The 20,582-nt window shown below is 44.8% G+C and overlaps 1 protein-coding gene and 55 non-coding genes across 57 annotated transcripts in view; 1 reads left to right on the top strand and 55 right to left on the bottom strand.

The window, feature by feature from the left end:
• Positions 1 to 20,582, top strand: part of cd40 (CD40 molecule, TNF receptor superfamily member 5) — a 94,182-nt gene that overhangs the window by 42,202 nt on the left and 31,398 nt on the right. The gene's annotated exons all lie outside the window — the stretch shown is intronic.
• On the bottom strand, positions 195 to 267 carry trnam-cau (transfer RNA methionine (anticodon CAU)). Its single transcript has one exon. It is a non-coding gene; the product is annotated as a tRNA-Met (tRNA).
• trnah-gug (transfer RNA histidin (anticodon GUG)) lies at positions 593 to 664 on the bottom strand. Its single transcript has one exon. It is a non-coding gene; the product is annotated as a tRNA-His (tRNA).
• Positions 1,011 to 1,083, bottom strand: trnam-cau (transfer RNA methionine (anticodon CAU)). Its single transcript has one exon. It is a non-coding gene; the product is annotated as a tRNA-Met (tRNA).
• trnah-gug (transfer RNA histidin (anticodon GUG)) lies at positions 1,410 to 1,481 on the bottom strand. The gene has a single exon. It is a non-coding gene; the product is annotated as a tRNA-His (tRNA).
• On the bottom strand, positions 1,552 to 1,624 carry trnar-acg (transfer RNA arginine (anticodon ACG)). The gene has a single exon. It is a non-coding gene; the product is annotated as a tRNA-Arg (tRNA).
• On the bottom strand, positions 1,876 to 1,948 carry trnam-cau (transfer RNA methionine (anticodon CAU)). Its single transcript has one exon. It is a non-coding gene; the product is annotated as a tRNA-Met (tRNA).
• On the bottom strand, positions 2,276 to 2,347 carry trnah-gug (transfer RNA histidin (anticodon GUG)). The gene has a single exon. It is a non-coding gene; the product is annotated as a tRNA-His (tRNA).
• trnar-acg (transfer RNA arginine (anticodon ACG)) lies at positions 2,418 to 2,490 on the bottom strand. Its single transcript has one exon. It is a non-coding gene; the product is annotated as a tRNA-Arg (tRNA).
• Positions 2,743 to 2,815, bottom strand: trnam-cau (transfer RNA methionine (anticodon CAU)). The gene has a single exon. It is a non-coding gene; the product is annotated as a tRNA-Met (tRNA).
• On the bottom strand, positions 3,142 to 3,213 carry trnah-gug (transfer RNA histidin (anticodon GUG)). Its single transcript has one exon. It is a non-coding gene; the product is annotated as a tRNA-His (tRNA).
• trnam-cau (transfer RNA methionine (anticodon CAU)) lies at positions 3,522 to 3,594 on the bottom strand. The gene has a single exon. It is a non-coding gene; the product is annotated as a tRNA-Met (tRNA).
• On the bottom strand, positions 3,921 to 3,992 carry trnah-gug (transfer RNA histidin (anticodon GUG)). The gene has a single exon. It is a non-coding gene; the product is annotated as a tRNA-His (tRNA).
• trnar-acg (transfer RNA arginine (anticodon ACG)) lies at positions 4,063 to 4,135 on the bottom strand. The gene has a single exon. It is a non-coding gene; the product is annotated as a tRNA-Arg (tRNA).
• On the bottom strand, positions 4,388 to 4,460 carry trnam-cau (transfer RNA methionine (anticodon CAU)). The gene has a single exon. It is a non-coding gene; the product is annotated as a tRNA-Met (tRNA).
• On the bottom strand, positions 4,929 to 5,001 carry trnar-acg (transfer RNA arginine (anticodon ACG)). The gene has a single exon. It is a non-coding gene; the product is annotated as a tRNA-Arg (tRNA).
• Positions 5,254 to 5,326, bottom strand: trnam-cau (transfer RNA methionine (anticodon CAU)). The gene has a single exon. It is a non-coding gene; the product is annotated as a tRNA-Met (tRNA).
• trnah-gug (transfer RNA histidin (anticodon GUG)) lies at positions 5,652 to 5,723 on the bottom strand. Its single transcript has one exon. It is a non-coding gene; the product is annotated as a tRNA-His (tRNA).
• trnam-cau (transfer RNA methionine (anticodon CAU)) lies at positions 6,071 to 6,143 on the bottom strand. The gene has a single exon. It is a non-coding gene; the product is annotated as a tRNA-Met (tRNA).
• trnah-gug (transfer RNA histidin (anticodon GUG)) lies at positions 6,938 to 7,009 on the bottom strand. The gene has a single exon. It is a non-coding gene; the product is annotated as a tRNA-His (tRNA).
• trnam-cau (transfer RNA methionine (anticodon CAU)) lies at positions 7,356 to 7,428 on the bottom strand. Its single transcript has one exon. It is a non-coding gene; the product is annotated as a tRNA-Met (tRNA).
• On the bottom strand, positions 7,897 to 7,969 carry trnar-acg (transfer RNA arginine (anticodon ACG)). The gene has a single exon. It is a non-coding gene; the product is annotated as a tRNA-Arg (tRNA).
• Positions 8,223 to 8,295, bottom strand: trnam-cau (transfer RNA methionine (anticodon CAU)). The gene has a single exon. It is a non-coding gene; the product is annotated as a tRNA-Met (tRNA).
• Positions 8,622 to 8,693, bottom strand: trnah-gug (transfer RNA histidin (anticodon GUG)). The gene has a single exon. It is a non-coding gene; the product is annotated as a tRNA-His (tRNA).
• Positions 8,764 to 8,836, bottom strand: trnar-acg (transfer RNA arginine (anticodon ACG)). The gene has a single exon. It is a non-coding gene; the product is annotated as a tRNA-Arg (tRNA).
• On the bottom strand, positions 9,490 to 9,561 carry trnah-gug (transfer RNA histidin (anticodon GUG)). The gene has a single exon. It is a non-coding gene; the product is annotated as a tRNA-His (tRNA).
• trnam-cau (transfer RNA methionine (anticodon CAU)) lies at positions 9,958 to 10,030 on the bottom strand. Its single transcript has one exon. It is a non-coding gene; the product is annotated as a tRNA-Met (tRNA).
• trnah-gug (transfer RNA histidin (anticodon GUG)) lies at positions 10,357 to 10,428 on the bottom strand. The gene has a single exon. It is a non-coding gene; the product is annotated as a tRNA-His (tRNA).
• trnar-acg (transfer RNA arginine (anticodon ACG)) lies at positions 11,318 to 11,390 on the bottom strand. The gene has a single exon. It is a non-coding gene; the product is annotated as a tRNA-Arg (tRNA).
• Positions 11,644 to 11,716, bottom strand: trnam-cau (transfer RNA methionine (anticodon CAU)). The gene has a single exon. It is a non-coding gene; the product is annotated as a tRNA-Met (tRNA).
• trnah-gug (transfer RNA histidin (anticodon GUG)) lies at positions 12,042 to 12,113 on the bottom strand. The gene has a single exon. It is a non-coding gene; the product is annotated as a tRNA-His (tRNA).
• trnar-acg (transfer RNA arginine (anticodon ACG)) lies at positions 12,182 to 12,254 on the bottom strand. The gene has a single exon. It is a non-coding gene; the product is annotated as a tRNA-Arg (tRNA).
• Positions 12,508 to 12,580, bottom strand: trnam-cau (transfer RNA methionine (anticodon CAU)). The gene has a single exon. It is a non-coding gene; the product is annotated as a tRNA-Met (tRNA).
• On the bottom strand, positions 12,907 to 12,978 carry trnah-gug (transfer RNA histidin (anticodon GUG)). Its single transcript has one exon. It is a non-coding gene; the product is annotated as a tRNA-His (tRNA).
• Positions 13,049 to 13,121, bottom strand: trnar-acg (transfer RNA arginine (anticodon ACG)). Its single transcript has one exon. It is a non-coding gene; the product is annotated as a tRNA-Arg (tRNA).
• On the bottom strand, positions 13,335 to 13,407 carry trnam-cau (transfer RNA methionine (anticodon CAU)). Its single transcript has one exon. It is a non-coding gene; the product is annotated as a tRNA-Met (tRNA).
• trnar-acg (transfer RNA arginine (anticodon ACG)) lies at positions 13,874 to 13,946 on the bottom strand. Its single transcript has one exon. It is a non-coding gene; the product is annotated as a tRNA-Arg (tRNA).
• Positions 14,200 to 14,272, bottom strand: trnam-cau (transfer RNA methionine (anticodon CAU)). The gene has a single exon. It is a non-coding gene; the product is annotated as a tRNA-Met (tRNA).
• On the bottom strand, positions 14,598 to 14,669 carry trnah-gug (transfer RNA histidin (anticodon GUG)). Its single transcript has one exon. It is a non-coding gene; the product is annotated as a tRNA-His (tRNA).
• Positions 14,738 to 14,810, bottom strand: trnar-acg (transfer RNA arginine (anticodon ACG)). The gene has a single exon. It is a non-coding gene; the product is annotated as a tRNA-Arg (tRNA).
• trnam-cau (transfer RNA methionine (anticodon CAU)) lies at positions 15,064 to 15,136 on the bottom strand. Its single transcript has one exon. It is a non-coding gene; the product is annotated as a tRNA-Met (tRNA).
• Positions 15,463 to 15,534, bottom strand: trnah-gug (transfer RNA histidin (anticodon GUG)). The gene has a single exon. It is a non-coding gene; the product is annotated as a tRNA-His (tRNA).
• trnar-acg (transfer RNA arginine (anticodon ACG)) lies at positions 15,605 to 15,677 on the bottom strand. The gene has a single exon. It is a non-coding gene; the product is annotated as a tRNA-Arg (tRNA).
• Positions 15,891 to 15,963, bottom strand: trnam-cau (transfer RNA methionine (anticodon CAU)). The gene has a single exon. It is a non-coding gene; the product is annotated as a tRNA-Met (tRNA).
• Positions 16,430 to 16,502, bottom strand: trnar-acg (transfer RNA arginine (anticodon ACG)). Its single transcript has one exon. It is a non-coding gene; the product is annotated as a tRNA-Arg (tRNA).
• On the bottom strand, positions 16,756 to 16,828 carry trnam-cau (transfer RNA methionine (anticodon CAU)). The gene has a single exon. It is a non-coding gene; the product is annotated as a tRNA-Met (tRNA).
• trnah-gug (transfer RNA histidin (anticodon GUG)) lies at positions 17,155 to 17,226 on the bottom strand. Its single transcript has one exon. It is a non-coding gene; the product is annotated as a tRNA-His (tRNA).
• trnam-cau (transfer RNA methionine (anticodon CAU)) lies at positions 17,621 to 17,693 on the bottom strand. The gene has a single exon. It is a non-coding gene; the product is annotated as a tRNA-Met (tRNA).
• trnar-acg (transfer RNA arginine (anticodon ACG)) lies at positions 18,162 to 18,234 on the bottom strand. The gene has a single exon. It is a non-coding gene; the product is annotated as a tRNA-Arg (tRNA).
• Positions 18,488 to 18,560, bottom strand: trnam-cau (transfer RNA methionine (anticodon CAU)). Its single transcript has one exon. It is a non-coding gene; the product is annotated as a tRNA-Met (tRNA).
• On the bottom strand, positions 18,887 to 18,958 carry trnah-gug (transfer RNA histidin (anticodon GUG)). Its single transcript has one exon. It is a non-coding gene; the product is annotated as a tRNA-His (tRNA).
• trnar-acg (transfer RNA arginine (anticodon ACG)) lies at positions 19,029 to 19,101 on the bottom strand. The gene has a single exon. It is a non-coding gene; the product is annotated as a tRNA-Arg (tRNA).
• On the bottom strand, positions 19,355 to 19,427 carry trnam-cau (transfer RNA methionine (anticodon CAU)). The gene has a single exon. It is a non-coding gene; the product is annotated as a tRNA-Met (tRNA).
• trnah-gug (transfer RNA histidin (anticodon GUG)) lies at positions 19,754 to 19,825 on the bottom strand. The gene has a single exon. It is a non-coding gene; the product is annotated as a tRNA-His (tRNA).
• trnar-acg (transfer RNA arginine (anticodon ACG)) lies at positions 19,893 to 19,968 on the bottom strand. The gene has a single exon. It is a non-coding gene; the product is annotated as a tRNA-Arg (tRNA).
• Positions 20,222 to 20,294, bottom strand: trnam-cau (transfer RNA methionine (anticodon CAU)). Its single transcript has one exon. It is a non-coding gene; the product is annotated as a tRNA-Met (tRNA).

The following is a 20,582-nucleotide window of genomic DNA, read 5'->3' on the forward strand; positions in this document are numbered from 1 at the left end:
GGGTTAAACACTGACAATGCTGTGACCATGAAGGAACTCAAACTCACTGAAAAGAAACATGACTGCCCCGTGTGCGGATCGAGCTAATGGGCACTAGGGATTTTGAATAGTGGGCAAAATGCCCTCCAAAAATGACAAATCCTCTTTGAACAGTGACAATGAAGGGATTTCAACCCGCTAAAACAAGTAGCATACGCCCCGTGTGAGGATTGAACTCACGACCTTCAGATTATGAGACTGACGCGCTACCTACTGCGCTAACGAGGCAACGACTATCTGCTTTGTACTAACAACCTAGTTCCAACACCTATACGATCACAGGCGTCAACCATTTTTTTCAGCAAGTTTACCTCCAACACCTCTGGTTTCAGGTTAAATTGCCAAAGCCTCCCGGGCTTGCCAGGAGTAGAGGCTAGAATTTTCTGATTCATTGTCAGATACTTGCTGCCATGCGCCACTTGCAATTTGAACAACAAATCGGGAGCACGAGGCTGTACTGTAGCTTTTCTTTGTTTTTCCACTTAACAAGATGAAGTCAAAAAACAAATATTTTTAGATAACACACAAAAAGACCCACTGCAAGAAACTTGGTTGCTGTGACCCGGATTCGAACCGGGGTTCCTGCGGCCACAACGCAGAGTACTAACCACTATACGATCACAGCTGTTGACCGTTTTTGCTTCTGCCGAGCTAGCCAGGAGTCGAACCTAGAATCTTCTGATCCGTAGTCAGACGCTTTATCCATTGCGCCACTAGCCCTTAGTTGTACCATTCTGGAGAATAACCCTGGAACGTAGATTGTTGACTCTGGCAAAAGGGATTAAACACTGACAATGCAGTGACCATGAAGGAACTCAAACTCACTGAAAAGAAACATGACTGCCCCGTGTGAGGATCGAGCTAATGGCACTAGGGATTTTGAATAGTAGGCAAAATTCCCCCCAAATATGACAAATCCTCTTTGAACAGTGACAATGAAGGGATTCCAACCCGCTAAAACAAGTAGCATATGCCCCGTGTGAGGATTGAACTCACGACCTTCAGATTATGAGACTGACGCGCTACCTACTGCGCTAACGAGGCAACGACTATCTGCTTTGTACTAACAACTTAGTACCAACACCTATACGATCACAGGCGTCAACTATTTTTTTTTCAGCAAGTTTACCTCCAACACCTCTGGTTTCAGGTTAAACTGCAAAGCCTCCCGGGCTTGCCAGGAGTAGAGGCTAGAATTTTCTGAGTCATTGTCAGATACTTGGTGCCATGCGCCACTTGCAATTTGAACAACAAATCGGGAGCACGAGGCTGTACTGTAGCTTTTCTTTGTTATTCCACCTAACAACATGATGTCAAAAAGGAAATATTTGTAGATAACACACAAAAAGACCCACTGCAAGAAACTTGGTTGCTGTGACCCGGATTCGAACCGGGGTTCCTGCGGCCACAACGCAGAGTACTAACCACTATACGATCACAGCTGTTGACCGTTTTTGCTTCAGCAAATTAACCTACAGAAATTTGACTTCGGGTTAGAGTACAAAAGTTTGCCGAACTAGCCAGGAGTCGAACCTAGAATCTTCTGATCCGTAGTCAGACGCGTTATCCATTGCGCCACTAGCCCTTTGTTGCACCATACTGGAGAATAACGCTGGACACGTAGATTGTTGACTCTGGCAAAAGGGGTTAAACACTGACAATGCAGTGACCATGAAGGAACTCAAACTCACTGAAAAGAAACATGACTGCCCCGTGTGAGGATCGAGCTAATGGCACTAGGGATTTTGAATAGTAGGCAAAATTCCCCCAAAAATGACAAATCCTCTTTGAACAGTGACAATGAAGGGATTCCAACCCGCTAAAACAAGTAGCATATGCCCCGTGTGAGGATTGATCTCACGACTTTCAGATTATGAGACTGACGCGCTACCTACTGCGCTAACGAGGCAACGACTATCTTCTTTGTACTAACAACCTAATTCCAACACCTATACGATCACAGGCGTCAACCTTTTTTTTTTCAGCAAGTTTACCTCCAACACCTCTGGTTTCAGGTTAAATTGCCAAAGCCTCCCGGGCTTGCCAGGAGTAGAGGCTAGAATTTTCTGAGTCATTGTCAGATACTTGGTGCCATGCGCCACTTGCAATTTGAACAACAAATCGGGAGCACGAGGCTGTACTGTAGCTTTTCTTTGTTTTTCCACTTAACAAGATGAAGTCAAAAAACAAATATTTTTAGATAACACACAAAAAGACCCACTGCAAGAAACTTGGTTGCTGTGACCCGGATTCGAACCGGGGTTCCTGCGGCCACAACGCAGAGTACTAACCACTATACGATCACAGCTGTTGACCGTCTTTGGTTCAACAAATTAACCTACGGAACTTTAACTTCGGGTTAGAGTACAAAAGCTTGCCGAGCTAGCCAGGAGTCGAACCTAGAATCTTCTGATCCGTAGTCAGACGCGTTATCCATTGCGCCACTAGCCTTTAGTTATGCCATTCTGGAGAATAACACTGGACACGTAGATTGTTGACTCTGGTAAAAGGGGTTAAACACTGACAATGCAGTGACCATGAAGGAACTCAAACTCACTGAAAAGAAACATGACTGCCCTGTGTGAGGATCGAGCTAATGGCACTAGGGATTTTGAATAGTAGGCAAAATATCCCCCAAAAATGACAAATCCTCTTTGAACAGTGACAATGAAGGGATTCCAACCCGCTAAAACAAATAACATATGCCTCATGTGAGGATTGAACTCACGACTTTCAGATTATGAGACTGACGCGCTACCTACTGCGCTAACGAGGCAACGACTATCTTCTTTGTACTAACAACTTAGTACCACCACCTATACGATCACAGGCGTCAACTTTTTTTTTTCAGCAAGTTTACCTCCAACACCTCTGGTTTCAGGTTAAATTGCCAAAGCCTCCCGGGCTTGCCAGGAGTAGAGGCTAGAATTTTCTGATTTATTGTCAGATACTTGGTGCCATGCGCCACTTGCAATTTGAACAACAAATCGGGAGCACGAGGCTGTACTGTAGCTTTTCTTTGTTATTCCACTTAACAAGATGAAGTCAAAATACAAATATTTTTAGATAACACACAAAAAGACCCACTGCAAGAAACTTGGTTGCTGTGACCCGGGTTCGAACCGGGGTTCCTGCGGCCACAACGCAGAGTACTAACCACTATACGATCACAGCTGTTGACCGTTTTTGCTTCAGCAAATTAACCTACGGAAATTTGACTTCGGGTTAGACACAGTTGTGCCATTCTGGAGAATAACGCTGGAACGTAGATTGTTGACTCTGGCAAAAGGGGTTAAACACTGACAATGCAGTGACCATGAAGGAACTCAAACTCACTGAAAAGAAACATGACTGCCCCATGTGAGGATCGAGCTAATGACACTAGGGATTTTGAATAGTAGGCAAAATTCCCCCCAAATATGACAAATCCTCTTTGAACAGTGACAATGAAGGGATTCCAACCCGCTAAAACAAGTAGCATATGCCCCGTGTGAGGATTGAACTCACGACCTTCAGATTATGAGACTGACGCGCTACCTACTGCGCTAACGAGGCAACGACTATCTACTTTGTACTAACAACTTAGTACCAACACCTATACGATCACAGGCGTCAACTATTTTTTTTTCAGCAAGTTTACCTCCAACACCTCTGGTTTCAGGTTAAACTGCAAAGCCTCCCGGGCTTGCCAGGAGTAGAGGCTAGAATTTTCTGAGTCATTGTCAGATACTTGGTGCCATGCGCCACTTGCAATTTGAACAACAAATCGGGAGCACGAGGCTGTACTGTAGCTTTTCTTTGTTATTCCACCTAACAACATGATGTCAAAAAGGAAATTTTTGTAGATAATACACAAAAAGACCCACTGCAAGAAACTTGGTTGCTGTGACCCGGATTCGAACCGGGGTTCCTGCGGCCACAACGCAGAGTACTAACCACTATACGATCACAGCTGTTGACCGTTTTTGCTTCAGCAAATTAACCTACGGAAATTTGACTTCGGGTTAGAGTACAAAAGTTTGCCGAGCTAGCCAGGAGTCGAACCTAGAATCTTCTGATCCGTAGTCAGACGCGTTATCCATTGCGCCACTAGCCCTTGGTTGCGCCGTTCTGGAGAATAACGCTGGACACGTAGATTGTTGACTCTGTCAAAAGGGGTTAAACACTGACAATGCAGTGACCATGAAGGAACTCAAACTCACTGAAAAGAAACATGACTGCCCCGTGTGAGGATCGAGCTAATGGCATTAGGGATTTTGAATAGTAGGCAAAATTCCCCCCAAAAATAACAAATCCTCTTTGAACAGTGACAATGAAGGGATTCCAACCCGCTAAAACAAGTAGCATATGCCCCGTGTGAGGTTTGAACTCACGACCTTCAGATTATGAGACTGACGCGCTACCTACTGCGCTAACGAGGCAACGACTATCTGCTTTGTACTAACAACTTAGAACCAACACCTATACGATCACAGGCGTCAACTATTTTTTTTTCAGCAAGTTTACCTCCAACACCTCTGGTTTCAGGTTAAACTGCAAAGCCTCCCGGGCTTGCCAGGAGTAGAGGCTAGAATTTTCTGATTCATTGTCAGATACTTGGTGCCATGCGCCATTTGCAATTTGAACAATAAATCGGGAGCACGAGGCTGTACTGTAGCTTTTCTTTGTTATTCCACCTAACAACATGATGTCAAAAAGGAAATATTTGTAGATAACACACAAAAAGACCCACTGCAAGAAACTTGGTTGCTGTGACCCGGATTCGAACCGGGGTTCCTGCAGCCACAACGCAGAGTACTAACCACTATACGATCACAGCTGTTGACCGTTTTTGCTTCTGCAAATTAACCTACAGAAATTTGACTTTGGGTTAGAGTACAAAAGTTTACCGAGCTAGCCAGGAGTCGAACCTAGAATCTTCTGATCCGTAGTCAGACGCGTTATCCATTGCGCCACTAGCCCTTGGTTGCACCTTTCTGGAGAATAACGCTGGACACGTAGATTGTTGACTCTGTCAAAAGGGGTTAAACACTGACAATGCAGTGACCATGAAGGAACTCAAACTCACTGAAAAGAAACATGACTGCGCCGTGTGAGGATCGAGCTAATGGCATTAGGGATTTTGAATAGTAGGCAAAATTCCCCCCAAAAATGACAAATCCTCTTTGTACAGTGACAATGAAGGGATTCCAACCCGCTAAAACAAGTAGCATATGCCCCGTGTGAGGCTTGAACTCACGACCTTCAGATTATGAGACTGACGCGCTACCTACTGCGCTAACGAGGCAACGACTGTCTACTTTGTACTAACAACCTAGTTCCAACACATATACGATCACAGGCGTCAACCATTTTTTTTAGCAAGTTTACCTCCAACACCTCTGGTTTCAGGTTAAATTGCCAAAGCCTCCCGGGCTTGCCAGGAGTAGAGGCTAGCATTTTCTGATTCATTGTCAGATACTTGGTGCCATGCGCCACTTGCAATTTGAACAATAAATTGGGAGCATGAGGCTGTACTGTAGCTTTTCTTTGTTATTCCACTTAACAAGATGAAGTCAAAAAACAAATATTTTTAGACAACACACAAAAAGACCCACTGCAAGAAACTTGGTTGCTGTGACCCGGATTCGAACCGGGGTTCCTGCGGCCACAACACAGAGTACTAACCACTATACGATCACAGCTGTTGACCGTTTTTGCTTCTGCCGAGCTAGCCAGGAGTTGAACCTAGATTCTTCTGATCCGTAGTCAGACGCTTTATCCATTGCGCCACTAGCCGTTAGTTGTACCATTCTGGAGAATAACGCTGGACACGTAGATTGTTGACTCTGGCAAAAGGGGTTAAACACTGACAATGCAGTGACCATGAAGGAACTCAAACTCACTGAAAAGAAACGTGACTGCCCCGTGTGAGGATCGAGCTAATGGCACTAAGGGTTTTGAATAGTAGGCAAAATTCCTCCCAAAAATGACAAATCCTCTTTGAACAGTGACAATGAAGGGATTCCAACCCGCTAAAACAAGTAGCATATGCCCCGTGTGAGGATTGAACTCACGACCTTCAGATTATGAGACTGACGCGCTACCTACTGCGCTAACGAGGCAACGACTATCTTCTTTGTACTAACAACCTAGTTCCAACACCTATACGATCACAGGCGTCAACCTTTTTTTTTTTAAATTGCCAAAGCCTCCCGGGCTTGCCAGGAGTAGAGGCTAGAATTTTCTGATTCATTGTCAGATACTTGGTGCCATGCGCCACTTCCAATTTGAACAATAAATCGGGAGCATGAGGCTGTACTGTAGCTTTTCTTGTTATTCCACTTAACAAGATGAAGTCAAAAAACAAATATTTTTAGATAACACACAAAAAGACCCACTGCAAGAAACTTGGTTGCTGTGGCCCGGATTCGAACCGGGGTTCCTGCGGCCACAACGCAGAGTACTAACCACTATACGATCACAGCTGTTGACCGTTTTTGCTTCTGCCGAGCTAGCCAGGAGTCGAACCTAGAATCTTCTGATCCGTAGTCAGACGCTTGATCCATTGCGCCACTAGCCCTTAGTTGTGCCATTCTTGAGAATAACGCTGGTACAACTTAGTACCAACACCTATACGATCACAGGCGTCAACTATTTTTTTTTCAGCAAGTTTACCTCCAACACCTCTGGTTTCAGGTTCAACTGCAAAGCCTCCCGGGCTTGCCAGGAGTAGAGGCTAGAATTATCTGAGTCATTGTCAGATACTTGGTGCCATGCGCCACTTGCAATTTGAACAACAAATCGGGAGCACGAGGCTGTACTGTAGCTTTTCTTTGTTATTCCACCTAACAACATGATGTCAAAAAGGAAATATTTGTAGATAACAAACAAAAAGACCCACTGCAAGAAACTTGGTTGCTGTGACCCGGATTCGAACCGGGGTTCCTGCGGCCACAACGCAGAGTACTAACCACTATACGATCACAGCTGTTGACCATTTTTGCTTATGCCGAGCTAGCCACGAGTCGAACCTAGAATCTTCTGATCCGTAGTCAGACGCTTTATCCATTGCGCCACTTGCCCTTAGTTGTGCCATTCTGGAGAATAACCCTGGAACGTAGATTGTTGACTCTGGCAAAAGGGATTAAACACTGACAATGCAGTGACCATGAAGGAACTCAAACTCACTGAAAAGAAACATGACTGCCCCGTGTGAGGATCGAGCTAATGGCACTAGGGATTTTGAATAGTAGGCAAAATTCCCCCCAAATATGACAAATCCTCTTTGAACAGTGACAATGAAGGGATTCCAACCCGCTAAAACAAGTAGCATATGCCCCGTGTGAGGATTGAACTCACGACCTTCAGATTATGAGACTGACGCGCTACCTACTGCGCTAACGAGGCAACGACTATCTGCTTTGTACTAACAACTTAGTACCAACACCTATACGATCACAGGCGTCAACTATTTTTTTTTCAGCAAGTTTACCTCCAACACCTCTGGTTTCAGGTTAAACTGCAAAGCCTCCCGGGCTTGCCAGGAGTAGAGGCTAGAATTTTCTGAGTCATTGTCAGATACTTGGTGCCATGCGCCACTTGCAATTTGAACAACAAATCGGGAGCACGAGGCTGTACTGTAGCTTTTCTTTGTTATCCCACCTAACAACATGATGTCAAAAAGGAAATATTTGTAGATAACACACAAAAAGACCCACTGCAAGAAACTTGGTTGCTGTGATCCGGATTCGAACCGGGGTTCCTGCGGCCACAACGCAGAGTACTAACCACTATACGATCACAGCTGTTGACCGTTTTTGCTTCAGCAATTTAACCTACGGAAATTTGACTTCGGGTTAGAGTACAAAAGTTTGCCGAGCTAGCCAGGAGTCGAACCTAGAATCTTCTGATCCGTAGTCAGACGCGTTATCCATTGCGCCACTAGCCCTTGGTTGTGCCATTCTGGAGAATAACGCTGGACACGTAGATTGTTGACTCTGGTAAAAGGGGTTAAACACTGATAATGCTGTGACCATGAAGGAACTCAAACTCACTGAAAAGAAACATGACTGCCCCGTGTGAGGATCGAGCTAATGGGCACTAGGGATTTTGAATAGTAGGCAAAATTCCCCCCAAAAATAACAAATCCTCTTTGAACAGTGACAATGAAGGGATTCCAACCCGCTAAAACAAGTAGCATACGCCCCGTGTGAGGCTTGAACTCACGACCTTCAGATTATGAGACTGACGCGCTACCTACTGCGCTAACGAGGCAACGACTATTTTCTTTGTACTAACAACCTAGTTCCAACACCTATACGATCACAGGCGTCAACCATTTTTTTTCAGCAAGTTTACCTCCAACACCTCTGGTTTCAGGTTAAATTGCCAAAGCCTCCCGGGCTTGCCAGGAGTAGAGGCTAGAATTTTCTGATTCATTGTCAGATACTTGGTGCCATGCGCCACTTGCAATTTGAACAATAAATTGGGAGCATGAGGCTGTACTGTAGCTTTTCTTTGTTATTCCACTTAACAAGATGAAGTCAAAAAACAAATATTTTTAGATAACACACAAAAAGACCCGCTGCAAGAAACTTGGTTGCTGTGACCCGGATTCGAACCGGGGTTCCTGCGGCCACAACGCAGAGTACTAACCACTATACGATCACAGCTGTTGACCGTCTTTGCTTCAACAAATTAACCTACTGAAATTTGACTTCGGGTTAGAGTACAAAAGTTTGACGAGCTAGCCAGGAGTCGAACCTAGAATCTTCTGATCCGTAGTCAGACACGTTATCCATTGCGCCACTAGCCCTTGGTTGTGCCATTCTGGAGAATAACGCTGGACACGTAGATTGTTGACTCTGGTAAAAGGGGTTAAACACTGACAATGCTGTGACCATGAAGGAACTCAAACTCACTGAAAAGAAACATGACTGCCCCGTGTGAGGATCGAGCTAATGGGCACTAGGGATTTTGAATAGTAGGCAAAATTCCCCCCAAAAATGACAAATCCTCTTTGTACAGTGACAATGAAGGGATTCCAACCCGCTAAAACAAGTAGCATATGCCCCGTTTCAGGATTGAACTCACGACCTTCAGATTATGAGACTGACGCGCTACCTACTGCGCTAACGAGGTAACGACTATCTTCTTTGTACTAACAACCTAGTTCCAACACCTATACGATCACAGGCGTCAACCATTTTTTTTTCAGCAAGTTTACCTCCAACACCTCTGGTTTCAGGTTAAATTGCCAAAGCCTCCCGGGCTTGCCAGGAGTAGAGGCTAGAATTTTCTGATTCATTGTCAGATACTTGGTGCCATGCGCCACTTGCAATTTGAACAATAAATCGGGAGCATGAGGCTGTTCTGTAGCTTTTCTTTGTTATTCCATTTAACAAGATGAAGTCAAAAAACAAATATTTTTAGATAACACACAAAAAGACCCACTGCAAGAAACTTGGTTGCTGTGACCCGGATTCGAACCGGGGTTCCTGCGGCCACAACGCAGAGTACTAACCACTATACGATCACAGCTGTTGACCGTTTTTGCTTCAGCAAATTAACCTACGGAAATTTGACTTCGGGTTAGAGTACAAAAGTTTGCCGAGCTAGCCAGAAGTAGAACCTAGAATCTTCTGATCCGTAGTCAGACGCGTTATCCATTGCGCCACTATCCCTTGGTTGTGCCAGTCTGGAGAATAACGCTGGACACGTAGATTGTTGACTCTGGTAAAAGGGGTTAAACACTGACAATGCTGTGACCATGAAGGAACTCAAACTCACTGAAAAGAAACATAACTGCCCCGTGTGAGGATCGAGCTAATGGGCACTAGGGATTTTGAATAGTAGGCAAAATTCCCCCCAAAAATAACAAATCCTCTTTGAACAGTGACAATGAAGGGATTCCAACCCGCTAAAACAAGTAGCATATGCCCCGTGTGAGGCTTGAACTCACGACCTTCAGATTATGAGACTGACGCGCTACCTAATGCGCTAACGAGGCAACGATTATCTTCTTTGTACTAACAACCTAGTTCCAACACCTATACGACCACAGGCGTCAACCATTTTTTTTCAGCAAGTTTACCTCCAACACCTCTGGTTTCAGGTTAAATTGCCAAAGCCTCCCGGGCTCGCCAGGAGTAGAGGCTAGAATTTTCTGATTCATTGTCAGATACTTGGTGCCATGCGCCACTTGCAATTTGAACAATAAATCGGGAGCATGAGGCTGTACTGTAGCTTTTCTTTATTATTCCACTTAACAAGATGAAGTCAAAAAACAAATATTTTTAGATAACACACAAAAAGACCCACTGTAAGAAAATTGGTTGCTGTGACCCGGATTCGAACCGGGGTTCCTGCGGCCACAACGCAGAGTACTAACCACTATACGATCACAGCTGTTGACCGTTTTTGCTTCTGCCGAGCTAGCCAGGAGTCGAACCTAGAATCTTCTGATCCGTAGTCAGACGCTTTATCCATTGCGCCACTAGCCCTTAGTTGTGCCTTTATGGAGAATAACGCTGGGCACGTAGATTGTTGACTCTGGCAAAAGGGGTTAAACACTGACAATGCTGTGACCATGAAGGAACTCAAACTCACTGAAAAGAAACATGACTGCCCCGTGTGAGGATCGAGCTAATGGGCACTAGGGATTTTGAATAGTAGGCAAAATTCCCCCCAAATATGACAAATCCTCTTTGAACAGTGACAATGAAGGGATTCCAACCCGCTAAAACAAGTAGCATGTGGACCGTGTGAGGCTTGAACTCACGATCTTCAGATTATGAGACTGACGCGCTAACTACTGCGCTAACGAGGCAACGACTGTCTTCTTTGTACTAACAACCTAGTTCCAACACCTATACGATCACAGGCGTCAACCATTTTTTTTCAGCAAGTTTACCTCCAACACCTCTGGTTTCAGGTTAAATTGCCAAAGCCTCCCGGGCTTGCCAGGAGTACAGGCTAGAATTTTCTGATTCATTGTCAGATACTTGGTGCCATGCGCCACTTGCAATTTGAACAATAATTTGGGAGCATGAGGCTGTACTGTAGCTTTTCTTTGTTATTCCACTTAACAAGATGAAGTCAAAAAACAAATATTTTTAGATAACACACAAAAAGACCCACTGCAAGAAACTTGGTTGCTGTGACCCGGATTCAAACCGGGGTTCCTGCGGCCACAACGCAGAGTACTAACCACTATACGATCACAGCTGTTGACCGTTTTTGCTTCAGCAAATTAACCTACGGAAATTTGACTTCGGGTTAGAGTACAAAAGTTTGACGAGCTAGCCAGGAGTCGAACCTAGAATCTTCTGATCCGTAGTCAGACACGTTATCCATTGCGCCACTAGCCCTTGGTTGTGCCATTCTGGAGAATAACGCTGGACACGTAGATTGTTGACTCTGGTAAAAGGGGTTAAACACTGACAATGCTGTGACCATGAAGGAACTCAAACTCACTGAAAAGAAACATGACCGCCCCGTGTGAGGATCGAGCTAATGGGCACTAGGGATTTTGAATAGTATGCAAAATTCCCCCCAAAAATGACAAATCCTCTTTGTACAGTGACAATGAAGGGATTCCAACCCGCTAAAACAAGTAGCATATGCCCCGTGTGAGGATTGAACTCACGACCTTCAGATTATGAGACTGACGCGCTACCTACTGCGCTAACGAGGCAACGACTATCTTCTTTGTACTAACAACCTAGTTCCAACACCTATACGATCACAGGCGTCAACCATTTTTTTTCAGCAAGTTTACCTCCAACACCTCTGGTTTCAGGTTAAATTGCCAAAGCCTCCCGGGCTTGCCAGGAGTAGAGGCTAGAATTTTCTGATTCATTGTCAGATACTTGGTGCCTGCGCCACTTGCAATTTGAACAATAAATCGGGAGCATGAGGCTGTACTGTAGCTTTTCTTTGTTATTCCACTTAACAAGATGAAGTCAAAAAACAAATATTTTTAGATAACACACAAAAAGACCCACTGCAAGAAACTTGGTTGCTGTGACCCGGATTCGAACCGGGGTTCCTGCGGCCACAACGCAGAGTACTAACCACTATACGATCACAGCTGTTGACCGTTTTTGCTTCAGCAAATTAACCTACGGAAATTTGATTGGGTTAGAGTACAAAAGTTTGCCGAGCTAGCCAGGAGTCGAACCTAGAATCTTCTGATCCGTAGTCAGACGCGTTATCCATTGCGCCACTAGCCCTTGGTTTTGCCATTCTGGAGAATAACGCTGGACACGTAGATTGTTGACTCTGGTAAAAGGGGTTAAACACTGATAATGCTGTGACCATGAAGGAACTCAAACTCCCTGAAAAGAAACATGACTGCCCCGTGTGAGGATCGAGCTAATGGGCACTAGGGATTTTGAATAGTAGGCAAAATTCCCCCCAAAAATGACAAATCCTCTTTGTACAGTGACAATGAAGGGATTCCAACCCGCTAAAACAAGTAGCATAAGCCCCGTGTGAGGATTGAACTCACGACCTTCAGATTATGAGACTGACGCGCTACCTACTGCGCTAACGAGGCAACGACTGTCTTCTTTGTACTAACAACCTAGTTCCAACACCTATACGATCACAGGCGTCAACCATTTTTTTTCAGCAAGTTTACCTCCAACACCTCTGGTTTCAGGTTAAATTGCCAAAGCCTCCCGGGCTTGCCAGGAGTAGAGGCTAGAATTTTCTGATTCATTGTCAGATACTTGGTGCCATGCGCCACTTGCAATTTGAACAACAAATCGGGAGCACGAGGCTGTACTGTAGCTTTTCTTTGTTATCCCACCTAACAACATGATGTCAAAAAGGAAATATTTGTAGATAACACAAAAAAAGACCCACTGCAAGAAACTTGGTTGCTGTGACCCGGATTCGAACCGGGGTTCCTGCGGCCACAACGCAGAGTACTAACCACTATACGATCACAGCTGTTGACCGTTTTTGCTTCAGCAAATTAACCTACGGAAATTTGACTTCGGGTTAGAGTACAAAAGTTTGCCGAGCTAGCCAGGAGTCGAACCTAGAATCTTCTGATCCGTAGTCAGACGCGTTATCCATTGCGCCACTAGCCCTTGGTTGTGCCATTCTGGAGAATAACGCTGGACACGTAGATTGTTGACTCTGGTAAAAGGGGTTAAACACTGATAATGCTGTGACCATGAAGGAACTCAAACTCACTGAAAAGAAACATGACTGCCCCGTGTGAGGATCGAGCTAATGGGCACTAGGGATTTTGAATAGTAGGCAAAATTCCCCCCAAAAATAACAAATCCTCTTTGAACATATGCCCCGTGTGAGGCTTGAACTCACGACCTTCAGATTATGAGACTGACGCGCTACCTACTGCGCTAACGAGGCAACGACTATCTTCTTTGTACTAACAACCTAGTTCCAACACCTATACGATCACAGGCGTCAACCATTTTTTTTCAGCAAGTTTACCTCCAACACCTCTGGTTTCAGGTTAAATTGCCAAAGCCTCCCGGGCTTGCCAGGAGTAGAGGCTAGAATTTTCTGATTCATTGTCAGATACTTGGTGCCATGCGCCACTTGCAATTTGAACAATAAATCGGGAGCATGAGGCTGTACTGTAGCTTTTCTTTGTTATTCCACTTAACAAGATCAAGTCAAAAAACAAATATTTTTAGATAACACACAAAAAGACCCACTGCAAGAAACTTGGTTGCTGTGACCCGGATTCGAACCCGGGTTCCTGCGGCCACAACGCAGAGTACTAACCACTATACGATCACAGCTGTTGACCGTTTTTGCTTCAGCAAATTAACCTACGGAAATTTGATTGGGTTAGAGTACAAAAGTTTGCCGAGCTAGCCAGGAGTCGAACCTAGAATCTTCTGATCCGTAGTCAGACGCGTTATCCATTGCGCCACTAGCCCTTGGTTGTGCCATTCTGGAGAATAACGCTGGACACGTAGATTGTTGACTCTGGTAAAAGGGGTTAAACACTGATAATGCTGTGACCATGAAGGAACTCAAACTCACTGAAAAGAAACATGACTGCCCCGTGTGAGGATCGAGCTAATGGGCACTAGGGATTTTGAATAGTAGGCAAAATTCCCCCCAAAAATAACAAATCCTCTTTGAACAGTGACAATGAAGGGATTCCAACCCGCTAAAACAAGTAGCATATGCCCCGTGTGAGGCTTGAACTCACGACCTTCAGATTATGAGACTGACGCGCTACCTACTGCGCTAACGAGGCAACGACTATCTTCTTTGTACTAACAACCTAGTTCCAACACCTATACGATCACAGGCGTCAACCATTTTTTTTCAGCAAGTTTACCTCCAACACCTCTGGTTTCAGGTTAAATTGCCAAAGCCTCCCGGGCTTGCCAGGAGTAGAGGCTAGAATTTTCTGATTCATTGTCAGATACTTGGTGCCTGCGCCACTTGCAATTTGAACAATAAATCGGGAGCATGAGGCTGTACTGTAGCTTTTCTTTGTTATTCCACTTAACAAGATGAAGTCAAAAAACAAATATTTTTAGATAACACACAAAAAGACCCACTGCAAGAAACTTGGTTGCTGTGACCCGGATTCGAACCGGGGTTCCTGCGGCCACAACGCAGAGTACTAACCACTATACGATCACAGCTGTTGACCGTTTTTGCTTCAGCAAATTAACCTACGGAAATTTGATTGGGTTAGAGTACAAAAGTTTGCCGAGCTAGCCAGGAGTCGAACCTAGAATCTTCTGATCCGTAGTCAGACGCGTTATCCATTGCGCCACTAGCCCTTGGTTTTGCCATTCTGGAGAATAACGCTGGACACGTAGATTGTTGACTCTGGTAAAAGGGGTTAAACACTGATAATGCTGTGACCATGAAGGAACTCAAACTCCCTGAAAAGAAACATGACTGCCCCGTGTGAGGATCGAGCTAATGGGCACTAGGGATTTTGAATAGTAGGCAAAATTCCCCCCAAAAATAACAAATCCTCTTTGAACAGTGACAATGAAGGGATTCCAACCCGCTAAAACAAGTAGCATAAGCCCCGTGTGAGGATTGAACTCACGACCTTCAGATTATGAGACTGACGCGCTACCTACTGCGCTAACGAGGCAACGACTGTCTTCTTTGTACTAACAACCTAGTTCCAACACCTATACGATCACAGGCGTCAACCATTTTTTTTCAGCAAGTTTACCTCCAACACCTCTGGTTTCAGGTTAAATTGCCAAAGCCTCCCGGGCTTGCCAGGAGTAGAGGCTAGAATTTTCTGATTCATTGTCAGATACTTGGTGCCATGCGCCACTTGCAATTTGAACAACAAATCGGGAGCACGAGGCTGTACTGTAGCTTTTCTTTGTTATCCCACCTAACAACATGATGTCAAAAAGGAAATATTTGTAGATAACACAAAAAAAGACCCACTGCAAGAAACTTGGTTGCTGTGACCCGGATTCGAACCGGGGTTCCTGCGGCCACAACGCAGAGTACTAACCACTATACGATCACAGCTGTTGACCGTTTTTGCTTCAGCAAATTAACCTACGGAAATTTGACTTCGGGTTAGAGTACAAAAGTTTGCCGAGCTAGCCAGGAGTCGAACCTAGAATCTTCTGATCCGTAGTCAGACGCGTTATCCATTGCGCCACTAGCCCTTGGTTGTGCCATTCTGGAGAATAACGCTGGACACGTAGATTGTTGACTCTGGTAAAAGGGGTTAAACACTGATAATGCTGTGACCATGAAGGAACTCAAACTCACTGAAAAGAAACATGACTGCCCCGTGTGAGGATCGAGCTAATGGGCACTAGGGATTTTGAATAGTAGGCAAAATTCCCCCCAAAAATAACAAATCCTCTTTGAACATATGCCCCGTGTGAGGCTTGAACTCACGACCTTCAGATTATGAGACTGACGCGCTACCTACTGCGCTAACGAGGCAACGACTATCTTCTTTGTACTAACAACCTAGTTCCAACACCTATACGATCACAGGCGTCAACCATTTTTTTTCAGCAAGTTTACCTCCAACACCTCTGGTTTCAGGTTAAATTGCCAAAGCCTCCCGGGCTTGCCAGGAGTAGAGGCTAGAATTTTCTGATTCATTGTCAGATACTTGGTGCCATGCGCCACTTGCAATTTGAACAATAAATCGGGAGCATGAGGCTGTACTGTAGCTTTTCTTTGTTATTCCACTTAACAAGATCAAGTCAAAAAACAAATATTTTTAGATAACACACAAAAAGACCCACTGCAAGAAACTTGGTTGCTGTGACCCGGATTCGAACCCGGGTTCCTGCGGCCACAACGCAGAGTACTAACCACTATACGATCACAGCTGTTGACCGTTTTTGCTTCAGCAAATTAACCTACGGAAATTTGATTGGGTTAGAGTACAAAAGTTTGCCGAGCTAGCCAGGAGTCGAACCTAGAATCTTCTGATCCGTAGTCAGGCGCGTTATCCATTGCGCCACTAGCCCTTGGTTTTGCCATTCTGGAGAATAACGCTGGACACGTAGATTGTTGACTCTGGTAAAAGGGGTTAAACACTGATAATGCTGTGACCATGAAGGAACTCAAACTCCCTGAAAAGAAACATGACTGCCCCGTGTGAGGATCGAGCTAATGGGCACTAGGGATTTTGAATAGTAGGCAAAATTCCCCCCAAAAATGACAAATCCTCTTTGTACAGTGACAATGAAGGGATTCCAACCCGCTAAAACAAGTAGCATAAGCCCCGTGTGAGGATTGAACTCACGACCTTCAGATCATGAGACTGACGCGCTACCTACTGCGCTAACGAGGCAACGACTGTCTTCTTTGTACTAACAACCTAGTTCCAACACCTATACGATCACAGGCGTCAACCATTTTTTTTCAGCAAGTTTACCTCCAACACCTCTGGTTTCAGGTTAAATTGCCAAAGCCTCCCGGGCTTGCCAGGAGTAGAGGCTAGAATTTTCTGATTCATTGTCAGATACTTGGTGCCATGCGCCACTTGCAATTTGAACAATAAATTGGGAGCACGAGGCTGTACTGTAGCTTTTCTTTGTTATTCCACTTAACAAGATGAAGTCAAAAAACAAATATTTTTAGATAACACACAAAAAGACCCACTGCAAGAAACTTGGTTGCTGTGACCCGGATTCGAACCGGGGTTCCTGCGGCCACAACGCAGAGTACTAACCACTATACGATCACAGCTGTTGACCGTTTTTGCTTCAGCAAATTAACCTACGGAAATTTGATTGGGTTAGAGTACAAAAGTTTGCCGAGCTAGCCAGGAGTCGAACATAGAATCTTCTGATCCGTAGTCAGACGCGTTATCCATTGCGCCACTAGCCCTTGGTTGTGCCATTCTGGAGAATAACGCTGGACACGTAGATTGTTGACTCTGGTAAAAGGGGTTAAACACTGACAATGCTGTGACCATGAAGGAACTCAAACTCACTGAAAAGAAACATGACTGCCCCGTGTGTGGATCGAGCTAATGGGCACTAGGGATTTTGAATAGTGGGCAAAATGCCCCCCAAAAATGACAAATCCTCTTTGAACAGTGACAATGAAGGGATTCCAACCCGCTAAAACGAGTAGCATATGCCCCGTGTGAGGATAGAACTCACGACCTTCAGATTATGAGACTGACGCGCTACCTACTGCGCTAACGAGGCAACGACTGTCTTCTTTGTACTAACAACCTAGTTCCAACACCTATACGATCACAGGCGTCAACCATTTTTTTTCAGCAAGTTTACCTCCAACACCTCTGGTTTCAGGTTAAATTGCCAAAGCCTCCCGGGCTTGCCAGGAGTAGAGGCTAGAATTTTCTGATTCATTGTCAGATACTTGGTGCCATGCGCCACTTGCAATTTGAACAATAAATTGGGAGCATGAGGCTGTACTGTAGCTTTTCTTTGTTATTCCACTTAACAAGATGAAGTCAAAAAACAAATATTTTTAGATAACACACAAAAAGACCCACTGCAAGAAACTTGGTTGCTGTGACCCGGATTCGATCCTGGGTTCCTGCGGCCACAACGCAGAGTACTAACCACTATACGATCACAGCTGTTGACCATTTTTGCTTCAGCAAATTAACCTACTGAAATTTGACTTCGGGTTAGAGTACAAAAGTTTCACGAGCTAGCCAGGAGTCGAACCTAGAATCTTCTGATCCGTAGTCAGACACGTTATCCATTGCGCCACTAGCCCTTGGTTGTGCCATTCTGGAGAATAACGCTGGACACGTAGATTGTTGTCTCTGGTAAAAGGGGTTAAACACTGACAATGCTGTGACCTCGAAGGAACTCAAACTCACTGAAAAGAAACATGACTGCCCCGTGTGAGGATCGAGCTAATGGGCACTAGGGATTTTGAATAGTAGGCAAAATTCCCCCCAAAAATGACAAATCCTCTTTGTACAGTGACAATGAAGGGATTCCAACCCGCTAAAACAAGTAGCATATGCCCCGTGTGAGGATTGAACTCACGACCTTCAGATTATGAGACTGACGCGCTACCTACTGCGCTAACGAGGCAACGACTGTCTTCTTTGTACTAACAACCTAGTTCCAACAGCTATACGATCACAGGCGTCAACCATTTTTTTTCAGCAAGTTTACCTCCAACACCTCTGGTTTCAGGTTAAATTGCCAAAGCCTCCCGGGCTTGCCAGGAGTAGAGGCTAGAATTTTCTGATTCATTGTCAGATACTTGGTGCCATGCGCCACTTGCAATTTGAACAACAAATCGGGAGCACGAGGCTGTACTGTAGCTTTTCTTTGTTATCCCACCTAACAACATGATGTCAAAAAGGAAATATTTGTAGATAACACAAAAAAAGACCCACTGCAAGAAACTTGGTTGCTGTGACCCGGATTCGAACCGGGGTTCCTGCGGCCACAACGCAGAGTACTAACCACTATACGATCACAGCTGTTGACCGTTTTTGCTTCAGCAAATTAACCTACAGAAATTTGACTTCGGGTTGGAGTACAAAAGTTTGCCGAACTAGCCAGGAGTCGAACCTAGAATCTTCTGATCCGTAGTCAGACACGTTATCCATTGCGCCACTAGCCCTTGGTTGCACCATACTGGAGAATAACACTGGACACGTAGATTGTTGACTCTGGTAAAAGGGGTTAAACACTGACAATGCTGTGACCATGAAGGAACTCAAACTCACTGAAAAGAAACATGACTGCCCCGTGTGCGGATCGAGCTAATGGGCACTAGGGATTTTGAATAGTGGGCAAAATGCCCCCCAAAAATGACAAATCCTCTTTGAACAGTGACAATGAAGGGATTTCAACCCGCTAAAACAAGTAGCATATGCCCCAGTTGAGGTTTGAACTCACGACCTTCAGATTATGAGACTGACGCGCTACCTACTGCGCTAACGAGGCAACGACTATCTTCTTTGTACTAACAACCTAGTTCCAACAGCTATACGATCACAGGCGTCAACCATTTTTTTTCAGCAAGTTTACCTCCAACACCTCTGGTTTCAGGTTAAATTGCCAAAGCCTCCCGGGCTGGCCAGGAGTAGAGGCTAGAATTTTCTGATTCATTGTCAGATACTTGGTGCCATGCGCCACTTGCAATTTGAACAATAAATTGGGAGCATGAGGCTGTACTGTAGCTTTTCTTTGTTATTCCACTTAACAAGATGAAGTCAAAAAACAAATATTTTTAGATAACAGACAAAAAGACCCACTGCAAGAAACTTGGTTGCTGTGACCCGGATTCGAACCGGGGTTCCTGCGGCCACAACGCAGAGTACTAACCACTATACGATCACAGCTGTTGACCGTTTTTGCTTCAGCAAATTAACCTACGGAAATTTGACTTCGGGTTAGAGTACAAAAGTTTGCCCAGCTAGCCAGGAGTCGAACCTAGAATCTTCTGATCCGTAGTCAGACGCGTTATCCATTGCGCCACTAGCCCTTGGTTGTGCCATTCTGGAGAATAACGCTGGACACGTAGATTGTTGACTCTGGTAAAAGGGGTTAAACACTGACAATGCTGTGACCATGAAGGAACTCAAACTCACTGAAAAGAAACATGACTGCCCCGTGTGCGGATCGAGCTAATGGGCACTAGGGATTTTGAATAGTGGGCAAAATGCCCCCCAAAAATGACAAATCCTCTTTGAACAGTGACAATGAAGGGATTCCAACCCGCTAAAACAAGTAGCATATGCCCCGTGTGAGGATTGATCTCACGACCTTCAGATTATGAGACTGACGCGCTACCTACTGCGCTAACGAGGCAACGACTATCTTCTTTGTACTAACAACCTAATTCCAAAACCTATACGATCACAGGCGTCAACCTTTTTTTTTTCAGCAAGTTTACCTCCAACACCTCTGGTTTCAGGTTAAATTGCCAAAGCCTCCCGGGCTTGCCAGGAGTAGAGGCTAGAATTTTCTGAGTCATTGTCAGATACTTGGTGCCATGCGCCACTTGCAATTTGAACAAATCGGGAGCACGAGGCTGTACTGTAGCTTTTCTTTGTTATTCCACCTAACAACATGATGTCAAAAAGGAAATATTTGTAG

The sequence above is a fragment of the Entelurus aequoreus genome, linkage group LG07 (genome assembly GCF_033978785.1).
Source record: "Entelurus aequoreus isolate RoL-2023_Sb linkage group LG07, RoL_Eaeq_v1.1, whole genome shotgun sequence".
Classification (NCBI taxonomy): domain Eukaryota; kingdom Metazoa; phylum Chordata; class Actinopteri; order Syngnathiformes; family Syngnathidae; genus Entelurus; species Entelurus aequoreus.